Source organism: Canis lupus, chromosome 20 (genome assembly GCF_011100685.1).
Source record: "Canis lupus familiaris isolate Mischka breed German Shepherd chromosome 20, alternate assembly UU_Cfam_GSD_1.0, whole genome shotgun sequence".
NCBI lineage: Eukaryota > Metazoa > Chordata > Mammalia > Carnivora > Canidae > Canis > Canis lupus.
This window is the reverse complement of record NC_049241.1, coordinates 22,644,639-22,660,620: the sequence shown is the minus strand read 5'-3', so window position 1 is coordinate 22,660,620 and position 15,982 is coordinate 22,644,639. Positions and strand designations below refer to the sequence as shown.

Here is a 15,982-nt window from a genome sequence, read left to right as displayed (position 1 = left end):
AGAGAGACAGAGAGGCAGAGGCACAGTCAGAGGGAGAAGCAGGCTCCATGCAGGGAGCCTGACATGGGACTTGATCCCGGGTCTCCAGGATCATGCCCTGGACTGAAGGCGGCGCTAAACCGCTGAGCCACTGGGGCTGCCCAAAACCCATTTTCATAAAAATGTATACACAGGGAAGCCTGGCTGGTTTAGTTGGCAGAGCATGTGACTCTTGATCTTGAGGTCTTGAGCCCCATATTGGGCATAGAAATTACTTAAAAAAATACATACATACATACATACTTATTGAGTAGGTACAATATATTGCTTAAAAATATATATGTAAATGTAAAAATGCTATAGTTAATGCCTGTTTGAACACTCAAGATAAAGTCTACCATAGCCCAAATATAATCAGAAATTAAATAAAGGGGAGAAAAAAGAAATTAAATAAAAGGGTATGAAAAGGGACATCGGGGGACTTGGGCAAGTTGTCAGCGCTGGGAGCTCTATCTAATGCTGTGCTCCATGCAAACTAAAGATTTGCAGTTATTAGGAATTGTGCTAATTAGAAACATTTGCCAGTCTCCTGGCATGGCCCTGTAGAGAGACCCTGGTGATAAGCCACTTCCTTATCTAAGTTTGCTAGAAAAATCCACTCCACTGAAGGACTGGGACATGGTAATGATCATACTAGTTTACAGAAAGTATATTTAATGTCTGTTAAATGGTGCAGGTGCCAACTCACCTACTAAAACATTCGTGTTGGATCCAGTATTTAAGGATGACAGCTTGCTTCACCATGTCATTATTAAAAGGATCTTGCTTACTGTATATAAAGATGAATTTCCTTGACCAATCTACTGATGGCTTAACACTCCATGATTACCAGTTTACTCAGAGTGGTTTTTTCACTGGCTGGAAATCAAATCACCCTGTTTTTTCACTGGCTGGCTTCAAATCACCCTGTTTCAATTTTTAAAAAATCACATTTTCTCTCAGTTATCTGGGAACTTGGGTTTCCATGATTAGAGTCTAGTTTATTAGCTCCTTGACTTAATAACCAGAGAGTTGTAACCATAAATTTCTTTCTACTAATTCCTAGATGAGGAGATAGGAAAGGTGACAAGCGTAAAATTATCACATCACAGTCCCCTGCCCTGCAGAATCAGAATTATCTCAGAACTTGTTAGAAATGCAAATTCGTGGGGCCTACCCAGGACCTACTGAATCAGAAAAGGGCTCAAAGGGGGACCCAGGAATCTGTCTCACAAACGACTTTGAGAAGCACTGCAATGTAATAATAGAATACACACATCATGCAAAACCAGGAGATTTCCAAAAAAGAGGCAGTAATCAACCATTTAAAATTGAAAAGAAGGTCCAGGAGGCTGAGGACAGTCTAGGGGGTTAGTTTCAGGAAACCCTAGGGGACTGACCCAACACTGATGCCAAGTGAACCTGTCATTCCGCCCCCCAAAAGGAATGCTTCCAGTAACAGCATTATTAGGTGGCAGAGCTTGGGAGAAAGCCTCTCTCTATAGGTGTACTATGCTATTATCACCAGCTCCCCCATTTCACAGATGGGAAAACTGAAATTTAAGAGAGATTAATTTAAACTCACACAGTAAGAAAGTAGCAGATGTGACTCCAAACCTGTGCTTTACCCACTTTGCCTAACTCCTCCAGATTCCGACAAGCGGGGGAAGGGGAGAAAGAGGAGAAAGAGGAGACTCAGCTTAATTTGGGGCTTCAGAAGTTATAAACATGGTGGCCATGGACTGGTTCTATGACAGTAGTAGTTGCTTGGGTGAGGACAGGTAGCTTTTTAAAACTAGATTAATCTGGATTTGCCAAAAACTGAATTAAACCGCATCTGAGATCTGAACACAGATTAACAAAACTGAGTATCTGCCACCACTCCGTGTTTCTTGAGCCAAACCAAAGCAACTATAGTCCATGCTTGTCCCCTAATAGAAAAGATCGAATTTTGTTAAAAAGTATATTTTTTTAAGAGCTAAAAAATCAGACCTCGTTTTCAGCAGCATTTTAAACCAGGGCATCCAAACTCACCTGAACCTCACTTCAGGTGAGAAGCCTGACATCTCAACAAGGCTCCCTCACTCCCACAAAATATTCCTGATACCCCCCTTTTTTTATACTGACTTAATATTTCTTAGGAAGCTCCCCGCTCCTGCCGGGTAATCTGTGTTGCAGGAGCCCCAGTCCTGGAAGGAGATGGAGGGAGTAGGACACGTGCTGTCACTTTCATTGTCAATTGTATGCAAGGGCAGAAAGCTAGAGCTCCAGGTCCCTCAATGTCTAACCCCCAGACGGAGGTGATTTCCTAGAAGCTAAGATGAAGTGCCCTCCTTGCCCCCCACCCCTCCAGCGGGTTGGGCGAGCTGAATTCCTCTGGTCCACACCCGGAGGTCCCTGGAAGGGGACCCGGCCCACCGCGGCCAGGAGACTTACCAAAGGCTCCGCAGTGAGGTGGCGCTTGGTCTAGAACAGCTGCAGCTGGTTGGCTGGTTCCCCGGGCTCCGGGTCGGAGCCTCAGAAGGGGAAGAAGAGGAGGAGGAGCAGGAGGGAGCTGGAAGGCTGGAGTGGAAGTGGGGAGGAGCCGGCAAAGCCGGGCTGGCTGGGCCGGACCTCCAGGACTCCCCTCCCATGTCACATTCTTGGAGTTTCTTCCCCGCCCCATTCAAACATTTCTCCATCACACCTCCAGCCAGGTCACTGGAAGCATTACCTAAGCCATCTTCCTGGCCTCCCGCAGAAGCTCTGGAGCCCCCACTGCTTCCAGGAAAGGGGTGCCCCCCCTTCATCTTCAGCTCTTTCATTTGGGTTCAGGTGTGAACATACATTTCCTGGCAGTCCCTGATCTCCAGCTCCCTCGGACCCCTCAGTTCCTTAGCAGAATAAAACAAACCGGCTTTAAAGGGGACTGTCTTGGGTGTATGCTGTGTGGCAGACAGCATACCTCTAGGAACTCACTTAATCTCCATAGCAAACCTACACGTAGGCACTATTTCCAATTTACAGATAAGGGAACTGAGGTTTAGAAAAGTCACCTCGCTGCGCCCTGTCTCCCAGAGTTTGTAGATGGGCAGCCAGGACTTGGATGCAAAGCTTCCACTTAGAAACAAATCAACAGACCAACCAACCAGCTAGTCAGCCCTTCTCCGATGTGCAGTAAGAAGGTTTGGAATGAGAACTGAATTCAGTCCCAAGTTTCCGTCTTGGTAGGATTTTTGTGGCCCTAGATAAACTAACCTTTGTGAGCCTTGACTTCCTCATTATAAAACTAGGGAGAGTGACCTGTCTTATAGGGTTCTTAGGAAGACGGCAAAGCATACTGTGAAGGCACCTGCCTACATTGAGTAAATGTGTTCTTTCTTTTCTAACAGCAGCACGTGAAACCAAAGAGCTTGCCAAACCCTTTATTGCCCCCACTCTCAGACCAGGCTGGGGATGGATGATTACCACCAAGAAGAATCCTCAGTGGGTCATCCAGGTTAGAGTAGCCAGATTAAATATCCAGGACACACCTATACTAAAAAAAATCATTCACTGTTGAATCACTATATAGTGCACCTGAAACTAATATAACACTGTGTGTTAAGCACAGGAATTAAAAAAAAATTCATTATTTATCTGAAATTCACATTTAAGTGGGTATCCTGTACTTTCATTTGCTAAATCTGCCAAGGGTTGGTAATAAATGACACAGGGAAAGAACTCTAAAGCACTGGGCCAAGTCCAAAACTGTAAGCAGTTTTAGGATTGGTTCAACAGAACCCACTGTAACTGGTTCAAGTTCAGCCTTGAATCTTGCTCCTCCAACATCATGACCAGTCCATGGAATCTGTCTTGCCCCTTCCTTATCTCAGCACTGTACCAAAGATGCAAAGAATCTGCTTGTGTTCTTGGTGGGAAACACAGTGTTCTCTCAGCTTGGATTCTTTTGCCATTGTTTCTGTCCGTGGCCTGACTTATAACAGAGGACAAATTACTCTGTCCATCTGCACGCTTGATAGTGATCAACTGTCCACCTATTTTTTAAGCCTAAAGAATTTCTAGTAATAATGAAAATGTGATGAGAGGTTTTTCTAAACATTAGCCAGCTTGCTGAAGATTCTGATCTTGTGTACTTGGAATCTCCGACTCTTTCAGAAGAAGGGAAATTTCTAAGAATGACAAGCTGAGAAGCAAGTTGACATGAAATTTTGTAAAAATATTTTACAAATTCATAAGGACAGAAAGTAAAATGGTGGTTGCCCGGAGCTGGGGCAGGGGTGAGGGGGAGTGTTTAACAGGCACAGCATTTCGGTTTTGCAAAATGAAGAGTTCTGGAGATTGGTTGTGTAACAATAAGAATATATTTAACACTTCTGAATTACGTATCTAAAAATGGTTAAAGTGGTGAATTTTATGTATTTTTTGCTCTAACTTAAAAAATGATCTTGAGTTAGAAAAAAAAAGGGCAAATAGAAGAAAAATTTTTATAGATTGTGTTTTCCTATAGAAGAATGAAAAGTTAAAGAAATCTGTTCCTCTCCTGGGACATTGCCTACTAGATAAGTGAAAATTATTTATGGCCAACTTGAAGCCCCAAAGCTGTATCCCTTCTTCCTGCATGTGTGACTCAGTGTGTCCTTCCTGGTCACACAAAAACTGGATTAACCACATCAGCCATTTGAACACAAATGATAAAACTGAATATGTGCTATATTGTAACTTAGTGTTTCTTGAACCAAACCGAAAGGCACTGAAACACGAGGGATCCTGGAGGTCTTTTATTTTTGTTTGCTTGCATCAAATCTTTAAATTGTGAAACGCAAAGTGTTCTGAAATGCAAAATACTTAAAAGCCATGAAACGCAGAGGCCTGGATTCCTAGCCTGCTTCTGCCCTTAACTGGTGGATCCAGGCCTTCCCTTTCTTTAAAATAGAGTGGAGCCCCTTCACGTGGTTATTTTATTTATTTATTATTTATTTATTTATTTATTTATTTATTTATTTATTTATTTATTTATTTTTCACAGGGTTATTTTAAAGTCCACACAAGACTATACCAGCATTTAAAAACAGATTAAAAACAAATGAAGTCCAAACAAGAGAATAGTCTGAGCATGAGTTCTGTGAACTGCTAAGAACTATCAAAAAAAATAAAAGTATTTGCTTCTATTCAAACACAGGCAATACCTTTCTTTTCTAAAAGCTGGAGCAAAGCAGCTTTTACAGTTTGAAATACTTATAACGTGCTAGGCACTCAACTGAGCATGTAAACAGAATCCACCCAAGAATCCTCTTCTACAAACAGGATTACTACCTCCACTTTATGGATGGAAAAACTGAGAAATAAAGAGGTGCAACTTGTAGAAGCCCACACAGCTGCTCAGGATGGAGCTGGTACAGGGACCCAGCATGACTCCAGGGCCTGAGCTATGTAGAGGACATGACATTGTTGCCATAAACAAGCTATGCAGAGTCATCTGCCCTGTGATCCAGGAGTACCCCATGATGGTCTAAGTGCATTTCATTATCAGCCCTGTGCAGCAGATCCCACTAAACATCCTCTAACTTCACTTTTGAGGAATTATCCAAAGAAAAGGCAGAGTGGATATTCAGAGAAGGAGGGTTCAGATCCATATTCCATATGTGGAAGATGTGGGACCTTGGTTGCCAGTCTCAGTCCCCACATCTGCAAAATGAGCATCTCAATTTGAGGCAAAACGATATAAAGAATGTAAGGGTGCCCGGAAGCTAGCAGAGAATGGTAAAAGTAGTGTGCATAATGGTGAAGTGAGAGCATGAGCTCTGCTGTCAGATGGCCTGGACTCAAATCCCAGCTCCACAGCTTACCAGCTATGTGACTTGGGCAAGTCACTCAATTTTTCTGGGCCTCAGTTTCCTCAGCTGTAAAATGGGGAAATAATCATACCTCACTCTTGGAATTGATACAAGGACTAAGGTTATGAAAATTTGGGAAGCTTTTAGAAATGAGTATTCCAGGCACCAGGCGCTGCTCTAATCCCTTTACATGCATTATCTCTGTACATTTTCACAGAAGCCCTATGAGGTAGAGGTCATGTTACTCATGCAAAATGGAATCAGAAAGGGCTAAGACATTCCAGACATCCACCAAAAAGCTGGCTTGTAGAATTCCATGTGGTTTCACCCTCCTCAGTGGAGCACTTGTTCAGACACCTCTTCTTTTAACAGTTCACTCAACACCCAGGTCTTCTCTGTGCCTTACAATTTTCAACAGCCAGAACAATCAGCATAATTTGCAAGGCCCAGTGACAAATGAAAATGTGGGGCCCTTGGTCAAAAAATCATTAGCAATTTCAAAATGGTGACAGAAGAGCATCAACCAAGCATGGGGCCCTTCTGAGCACAGGGCCCCTTGTGATTGCACGGGTCACACACTCTTTCCCTGGTAGGTTTCCATTGTCTTAATTACTTCCTTTCTGCCTGCCCAGCCTTGGGTGCCTGTGCCCAAACTAAATGAGTCCACTGACAAAGGCCCACAGGCCTTGGGCACCAGCGGGTTCTGGCCAGGGCCCCCCACGTGCTGTGTGGAGTCATGAGCTCCCTGCTCTGGGTGGCAGGGAAAAGCTTAAGTCTTGGTTTGGGAAGTTTCCGTTGGGCAAAGCGGGTAATATTCCACAAGTCTTCCATTCATGTTAAACGAGGATGCAGTGCAGGACATGTGTAAGTCACTGTGTTAAGCTTTTTTAAAAATACAAAATAACCTCTAAAAAAATTCTGACAAAAGCACTTTTTTGATGTCAATGAACGAAAACACAGTGCCAGGCCAAGAAGGAAAACTGTAAACATTTCTCCGCCCACCATCCTGAGACAATTGTAAGTCATGACAACCATAATAATAGCTTAATTTTTTCTTACCTACCTGAAACAAGGCAGTGCACAAAACGCTGTAATACCGTACTGCAGAGATGAAAGTTACTAAGAGAGATCCTAAATGTCCTCATCTCAAGAGCAAAGAAAGCTCATAACTACATATGGTGACGGGTGTTAACAAGACTCATTGTGGTGATCACTGCACGCTCCATAAAATTATCTGACCGTTATGGTGATTGCTGCAACTGAAACTAATGTTACATGTCAATCATACCTCAAAAAAATGTTTTTAAGAGAACTGCAATTATCCTTATACAGATAAGGAAACTGAGTTTTAGAGACATTTGCTAACTTAGCTAAGATTGTTCACCAGTAAGAAGTGGAATCTGGAACTAATCGGAGCTCTGCTGAACTTCAGAATCCACTCTCTTATGGTGTCTCACTTACGGTGGAAAAGTATGTGGCCATACAGAAAAAAAAAAAATAGAACTTCCAATAATATTTATTTGTTTCCGTTTCTTTGAACGCATTACTCTCATTCCTTTCCACATGTTATTCTTTTGTAAATATTTTATTCTTTTTTTAAGTTATTTATTTATTTAAGAGAGAGCACATGCATGAATAGGGGGAGGGGCAGAAGGAGAAAAAGAGGAAGAATCTCTCAAGCTGACTCTGTTGAGCTCGGAGAGCCCAGATCAGGGCTAGATCCCTGACCCTGATATTGTGAACTGAGTGGAAACCAAGAGCTGGACACTCAATAGACTGAGCTACTCAGGGGCCCTTTAAATATTTTATTCTGAACAGGATGCTGGTATGGTTGTACATGTATATAACTGATACAAATAAATAAATAAAACACATATATTGGAAATGAAAGTGCTGTATGAGCAAAAGAATTTTTTTTTAAATTTATTTATTTATTTATGATAGTCACACAGAGAGAGAGAGAGAGAGTGCACCGGGAGCCCGATGTGGGACTCGATCCCGGGTCTCCAGGATCGCGCCCTGGGTCAAAGGCAGGCGCCAAACCGCTGCGTCACCCAGGGATCCCCTGAGCAAAAGAATTCAAAGGACACTGCACTCTGCCATAACTTACATACCAGTTTGCATGCATGTATCATGTGTTTGAATATACTGGTACATATGTTTTTTAAAAAAATGGATAATATATCTATTTGTATTTTTTTCAACTTTGTATATTGTAAGCATCTTTCCATGTCAATAAACATTCATCCACAACAATATTTTTAAAATGAATACTAGATTCTTTAAGCATTAATTTTGATAGGTAAGATTTGATGATTTAGAATAAGAATCTGAGGTCTGGGGCATCTGGGTGGCTCAGCGGTTTAGTGCCACCTTCGTCCCAGGGCCTGATCCTAGAGACCCGGGATCGAGTTGCACGTCGGGCTCCCGGCACGGAGCCTGCTTCTCCCTCTGCCTGCCTGTGTCTCTGCCTCTCTCTCTGTGTCTCTCATTAATAAATAAATAAAATCTTAAAAAAAAATACTTAAAAAAAAAAGAATCTGAGATCCGTCTTACATTCCTAGGTCTTCACCCCACCCTATCCCAATGAATGGTGGGATATAATTAAGTACCTAGAAGCCAGGGATTCTTCTTAATAAATGCATCTCTTTTCCCAGAAAAATTGAAATCAGGGTCTCAAAGAGAGATCTGCCTACCCATATTAATAGCAGCATTACTCTTAAGAACAAAAAAGAGGAAGTAACCAAAGTATCCATCCATGGATGAGCAGATAAACAAAATGTAGTCTATACATACAAAGGAATATTATTGTACCTTAAAATAAAAGAAAGTCTGACGCATGGTACAACACAGATGAACAATGAGGACATTATGCTAAGTAAAATCAGCCAGTCGCAAAAGGACAAATATCTCGTGATTTCACTTATATGAGATGTCCAAAATAGGCAACTTTACAGATAGGAAGCGGGATGGTGGTTGCCAGAGGCCGGGGGACTGGCAGAGATATGTTAGTGCTCAATGGGTATGGAGCTTCAGTTTTGCAAGATGAAAAGCTTTGGAGGTGGATGGTGGTGATGGTTGCACAACAGTGTGAACATGTTAAGTAGAACTAAACTACACATTTAATAATTGCTAAGATGGTAAGGGAGAAAAAACCCAACAAAACCCATGTCTCACTATAATAGATAGGACTCAGTGGAAAGTGGAAACCAACTCCCAAGGACTATGACATCTCCACTCTGTACCAGGCACCCTGAAAGGGTTAAGGTTAAGGGTTACCTTATCTCATTTTATTCCTCAAAACAAACCTCTTAAAGAAAAGGGACCTTCGGTTTAGATGTCTTAAAACAAGCTGAAGGTCAAGCAACTGGCAGATTAGGAGGGCTTGTCTCAAACTCACACCACCCTCTCTGAATTCAGAGCCCATGCCTTTCACCAGTGCCTCTGAAAAGGAGACTGGAAATGCAGTCTTGCCTCCATCATGGCTCTTATTTGGTTAAGTGCCTCCCACACTATAGGTATTTAATCTACACAAAGGAACAAGGGTTGAACAATGAGAAAAAGGTAAGGCATCTAAGGGCACTGATGATCATTTCCTGCCTTCTCACTCTTCAACTATCTTCTCAAGTGACTAATATTAGACTCTGGGCCACTGTACTGATAACACCACTTACCAAGGTAGAGTCCACTGCCTGCTGTCCCTCACTGCCTTCTAGCAGGGACAGCAGGGATCCACACAGGCCTGCTTACACAGGTGTAAGTTAAAATGGCAAATCTGAGATAGGTGGGGTACACAGATTGCCAGTCTGGGCTTGCCTACCTGAATTGTCATGGATATGTTGTCACTCCTTAGTTCATCAGCTATAAAACGAGGGTTCAAATGCATGATTCAGACTAGCTCTAACAGTCTATGCTTAGAACAGATGAAAAAGTGCCCATTGTTATGGATGGATGATTTTTTTTCCAAACTCAGAGCTCTTCAGAAAAATCAAGTGCAGAACCTGATGAATGTTTACCCTGCCTAGGAGTTAATGGAATTAAAATCTAGGGGAGTAATGAATCTGGCAGGGATTACAAAGAACAGATTTCCCCAAACTGCTTATCTTTTAAAAAGGCATTTGAGGGCAGCCCCGGTGGTGCAGCGGTTTAGTGCCGCCTGCGGCCCAGGGTGTGATCCTGGAGACCTGGGATCGAGTCCCACATCAGGCTCCTTGCATGGAGCCTGCTTCTCCCTCTGCCTGTGTCTCTGCCTCTCTCTCTCTCTCTCTCTCTGTTTCTCATGAATAAATAAATTAATAAATCTTAGGAAAAAAACAAAAAGGCATTTGAACACTCAGCTTTCAGCGAATAAATAAACCCACACTTTACAAAGTGAAGTCCAGAGGACATTGTCAGGCAAGAAGCTCACACATCAGGAACAAACAAGTGTAGGAAATATTGTTTCCATGTCTTCTTCTAAGAGGTTCGTAAGGTACATGACAGATTGGAAACCTACTGAGAAGAACTTGAATTTTGTTGAACTCTTAACCAGGTATTTCCCCACACTTAATTGTCCACGGTTCCCTCTGTGTTGTTAACCTTGTTTTTTTATTCAGCATTACTCTTGACATCGGGCCAAGTCATTGGGAAATGTTAAGCCATAATATGGTAATATCAATATAATGCCACACAAGTTTCTTAATCTCGCCTCTAGTGCAGAGATAATATTATATCAAGTTCATAAGGTGACAATGATGATCAATGAATTAAATGTTTGTAAAATACGTAAAAACCACCCTAATGCTTAGACGTTTTTACCAATCATTAAAAATAAAGTATTAATGCACTGAACGGATATACAAAAAAAACTTGTTTCTATCTTTAGGTCAAAGCTTAAAATAGAATCATGTCACAAGGAGAGAGAAAAGCCGCTTCTTAAGCTTTTCTTCACAAAGGCCTTTTGCTGATTCATTAAAGCCCTTGCTTGAAGAAACGTTCAGTTTCTGTCCAGTCCTCTTTATTCAGCTAGCAAGAAAGGTAATGATTCTTACAATTTGTGCTAGAATATGAAATAGGAGACTCCTGACAACAGTAAAGAGCTTGAGGCTTGGAGTCCTGATTCTGCCACTTTCTAGCTATGTGACTTTTTAAAAAAATGTATTTATTTGTTCATTTATTTGAGAGAGAGCGGAAGAGCACTAAAGTGAGGTGAGCAGGAGAGGGAGAAGCAGACTCCCTGCTAAGCAGGGAGCCCAACGTGGGACTCAGTCCCGGGATCATGACCTGTGCCAAAGGCAGACGCCCAACTGACTGAGCCACCCAGGTGCCCCTAGCTATGTGACTTAGACAGTAGGCCACTTGTTCACCCTGAAACTCAGTTTCCCTATCTGTAAGATGGGGATACTAATAGCGCCTATTGTCACAGGGTTGATGCGACAGTGATGCATTTCAGGAACAATAACACTACCATGGAATAGTTCCTGAGACCCAGAAACTGGGCTCCAGAGAGGTTAGTTAGCCAGAGTTATACAGCAAGCATCTGGGCCTGGATTTGAACCCAAGCAGTTACGTTTTAGAGCTCCTGTCTTCGCTACTGCCTCCCCATTGAGGTAAGGACTCCACGTAGCACCAAGCCCATGGGAGCTGCTATTTTTATAACTGTAACTGATTTTACAGGCTCTGGAAATGGAAGGACATTTTAGAGCTTTAAGTACTCTAGAGATGTAAGAATGAGGTGGGAAAGTCTTTAAAGTCTTTGATTCTCCCCTCCCCCCTACTCCCTTCATTAACTACTCCTAGGGCAGCCACACAAGGTCCTTTCCCATGGGAAATGACTGCATTTTGTAGCACAGCTGTAAGTTGTGAATTATTCCTTCCCATTTGAAGCTGGGTGACAATATGTGTTCATTCTGACCCAGCACAGAATTGTAAATTGTCACTCGCTTTTTCTTAGAAGCAGAAGTGCCCTAATCACATGGTTATTTGGTAACTTCCACCTTTCAGGATCTTAAGAAAAATGAAAAAAAAAAAAAAAAAACAGCTTTGCTTTTACAAACTCATTTGCACTGGCTGGCTCGGTGATAAAGCCTTCCTTCCTCGCCGTGTCAGCTTTCAGGAATTCTCCGCGTTGTCTGTGTTGTGTAACCCAAGCAGCTTGTTATCTTTGCAGCTAAAAGGCTGACTTGGAAATTCAGACTGTCAACTATTTAAAGAGAATGAAAGTCCCCACTCTACTATTATAATTAACTTCCAGAGAGCAAGGTTTCCTACTGGTTATGATAATGTTCACTTAAAATACTCTTAAGGAAACATGGCAGGAAGCTAAATAAGAAGGGGAGGATTGTTGTTTTTAAAGCATTCCAGGAAGAAGAGTTTGAGCAAAGCCGCAAAGGGAAAATGCTACAGGTACCTGGAGAAATGAAGAGAGGCCTGAACAGATATTAAGACGTATAAACAGTAAAGTATGGGAAATTAAAATACACAGTACAGATTAAGTAGTGCTGTGATGCCAGGTAGGGTGTTGGAAGGTGGGCATTTGGGCAATGAGAAACTGTAAAGAGATTCTTGCAGGTGAACAACACCAATCACATTTATGTCTTGGGAAGATAGATAACTAGGGTTCTGTGCAGGTGGCTGTGGGTGATGGCATCAGAAAAGATCTGGAAGCTTACTGGTTGTGTGACATTGTTTCGGACCTGATTTTTCATCTAGTAATTTGTTAAATGGCAGTGATAACATTTGTGGTGGGGATTGAGTGGAATCACGCATGGACTTGGAAAATAATGTTGAAGGCATTCACACAGACTATACACACTCAGAGCTAGTCGGCTTGTGTGGAGGAGAATGAGGACTGAGAGAGCAAGCCTACTGATAAAGAGAAGGAAACAAGGAAGTTGACCCATGGATGGAGGAGACGGGTGGGAGGGAGAAGGGGAAATCCTCAGAGGTGATTCAAGAGAAAAAAAGGTGATGTCATGCAAGGGGAGACAGGGAAGAGGAGTTGCTCTGAGGGCTGGGATGCTGGTGGGTTCAGCTTTGGAAATGCTAAATTTGAGAAAAAGGGAGATATTCACAAGGAGTGGGTGGACCAGAACAGCCATAAGAAGTAGCTGTTGGGGTGCCTGGGTGACTTAGTTAAGCATCTGCCTTAGGCTCAGATAATGATCCCAGGGCCCTGGGATCAAGCCCCATGTCAGGCTCCTTGCTCAGTGGGGAGTCTGCTTCTCCCTCTCCTGTTCCCCCTGCTTGCGGGCTCTCTCTCTGTCAAATAAATAAATAAATAAATAAATAAATAAATAAATTCTTAAAAAAAAAGAATTACGTGTTAGTCACTGTTTTAATTGAGAGAGCCACATTGCTCTGGTCTTGGAAGGTACTCGGGGACATTTTTTTAAGGTTAAAATGTTTAAACCTCACTGAGTAAACTCAGTGAAGTTCTAAAAGCCAAGAGCTGCGGCCACCAACATGCAAACCAACAGAAAAGCAGGATTTGTAATGGCCACTGTGGTAATTCTTGATAGAAAGCCAAGTTCCCTGGAAGGAGATGCCCTAGCCTATGTTTCTCGGCATCCTCAGTGCCTAGACTGGGGCTGACACATTTTAGGCATTTAGTAAATGTTACTGGATAAAGCTACAAAGTTTGTATAGGTTTAATGTGGTGGTATCAAGAATGTGTAAGCTCCATTTCAGCACTTTGTACTTTGCCTTTTTAAGGAACTTCCCTCTGCTTGTTTCCACCTGAGAAACATCAGGTCAGAAAATAAACACAGATAACCACAATCCCAATGGCACCAAGATGTTCATCACAGAATTATTTATATACCAGCCAAAAAAAGGGTAAACAATTCATATTTGAAATAATGGGGATGGTGGTAGCGGTAAATCATTCCATTAGTAGGATGAAATAATACGGGCATCTGAGTGACTCAGTCAGTTAAGCGTCTGCCTTCAGCTCAGCTCATGATCTCAGAGTCTTAAGATCAAGTCCCACATTGGACTCCCTGCTCAGTGGAGAGCATGCTTCTCCCTCTGCCTATGCTTCTCCTCTGCCCTCCAGCTCATGCTCTCTCTCTCTTTTAGATAAATATATATATATATATATATATTTTTTTTAAATATGATGAATACTAAAGTGGGGACTGTAGGTACTGTTCTACGCACTTTGCAATTAATTCATTTAATGTTCATAGCAATATTATGGGTGTATACTATTAACATAAGTTCCATTCTACAGATGAGGAAGTGGAGGGCTTGGACAGTTTAAATAATCTGTTCAGAATTATTGAACAGGTAAATAAGTGGCAGACCAGGGATCTGAGCAAGACTGACTGATTCTAGTGTCTTTGTTCTAACCAATATACAATGTTGCCTCACGGTACTTTATTTTGCTGGATTTTTCTTTTCTTTTTTTTTTTTTAAAGATTTTATTTATTTGTTCATGAGAGACAGAGAGAGAGAGAGAGAGAGAGAGAGAGCGCAGAGACTCAGGCAGAGGGAGAAGCAGGCTCCATGCAGGGAGCTCAATGTGGGACACTATCCCAGGACTCCAGGATCACTCCCTGGGCCAAAGGCAGGGGCTAAACCACTGAGCCATCCAGGTATCCCATTTCGCTGGATTTTTCTAAAACTAGTTTTGTAATAAAATTTTGGAGGAAAAATATATTCTCCCCATTTGTAGGAGGAAGTGATCACATCACAGGGAGGGCGTAGGTGGTAGCAAGGAATCAAAATTCTGCTTCATCATAAACCCAATGGCAAAAGTTCACAGTTCCTTATTCTTTCCTTCACCCTCCTCCGCGATAACAAACATTCACTGGCAAAACAATCCGTATCATATCACATCATACATCTCCTCAAAACTATCTTGCCAAGTTGCTATTTTCATGAATCCCAATTTACAGACAAGGAAGCTGAGGTCCAGAAAGGGCAATGCTCACTTAGGGTCACACTGCTTGTTTCCTGATGCCCAGTCTCACATTGCTTCTATGACTCAGGGTGGTTTAGACAATTTCAAAACAGTGTCCTCCATCTAGTTAGACTACTAATCACTCAGGAAACCACCAGGCACAAGGCAAAGTTAAAGAAGAGGATTGGTTTGGGCTTGGCTAGACTAATTTGCCAAGTTTGAAGTCTTAGGGCTAAAAGGTCTGGACTACGCAAGGACCGTCTATTCTGAGCCTTTGGTCATTGGCAAGAGATCTTCCCTAAGGAAGCTTTGTGATATCAATGTTTCCTTTATACACTATTCAACTTCTTCGGACCACCTTACTCCCAAAAGTCTTTTCAGAGGCTGCCAAGAGACAGGAGAGGATGATGATAATGAGGAGGGCAATAATGATACTAGAATAATTGATAATAATAGCCAAAGTGTACAGAGAGCTTGCTACAAGTGCCAGAAACTGCCCTGGGCAATGTTTACATACATTTGATCTCCCAATCTACACCCATTAATCTAGGGGTAAGGGCCATTATCCTAATGAGCAAATGAGGTTTCCAGAGTGTCCATCACATGGCTGGTGGGGAGAAAATGGGGAGGAAGGGTTAGCAGTTCACAGACTGCAGAGGGTCAGGTTGGGCCTGAAAGCCCTCGTTTATAAATCAACTTCAGACACCACCCTCCATGATGACATTCCTTGCATATCTGATCTTCCTAGGAAATAGGGCTCCTCCAGGAAAGCCAAGAGCGGAGAACACACCAGCATGATGTCAAGGATCTAGAAACTACTGTATCTTCCTTTTATCCCAACACTTTCTTTTAATTAAAAAAAGATGGTGTTTATAGATTTTCCTGATTCCTTCAAAGCATATTTCCTAACTTAAATGCACATTTTTAAAAAATAGCATGGCACAAGAACAAAGCTAATGAATGATGCTCACGAGGTGGATTGTGGTGTGCGAAGTGGACTCTGCAGTCATTTTACCAAACTGAACAGGCAGGTGAGAGGATCTGGAGTTTCTGAGGTGAAGTAGTGAGCCCTGACTGGACGTTTGCAAGCTTGGAAGGCATTATTCGCTTATCAGTCTGTTAAGGGGCATACTATTCAAGACCTTGGCTGGGAATGAGTACTAGGTCGTCTGTAAATAATCTACGGGTAAAGTTTACCAGGAGTGGAACATTAACATGGTCGAGGTGAGGCCTGCAATGGGTCATTGGCCTGTGGGCTGCTTCT

The 15,982-nt window shown here is 42.3% G+C and overlaps 1 protein-coding gene across 4 annotated transcripts in view; it reads right to left on the bottom strand.

Annotated features, from left to right (window-relative positions):
- FRMD4B (FERM domain containing 4B) overlaps window positions 1-15,982 on the bottom strand; it is a 322,368-nt gene that overhangs the window by 49,390 nt on the left and 256,996 nt on the right. The gene's annotated exons all lie outside the window — the stretch shown is intronic.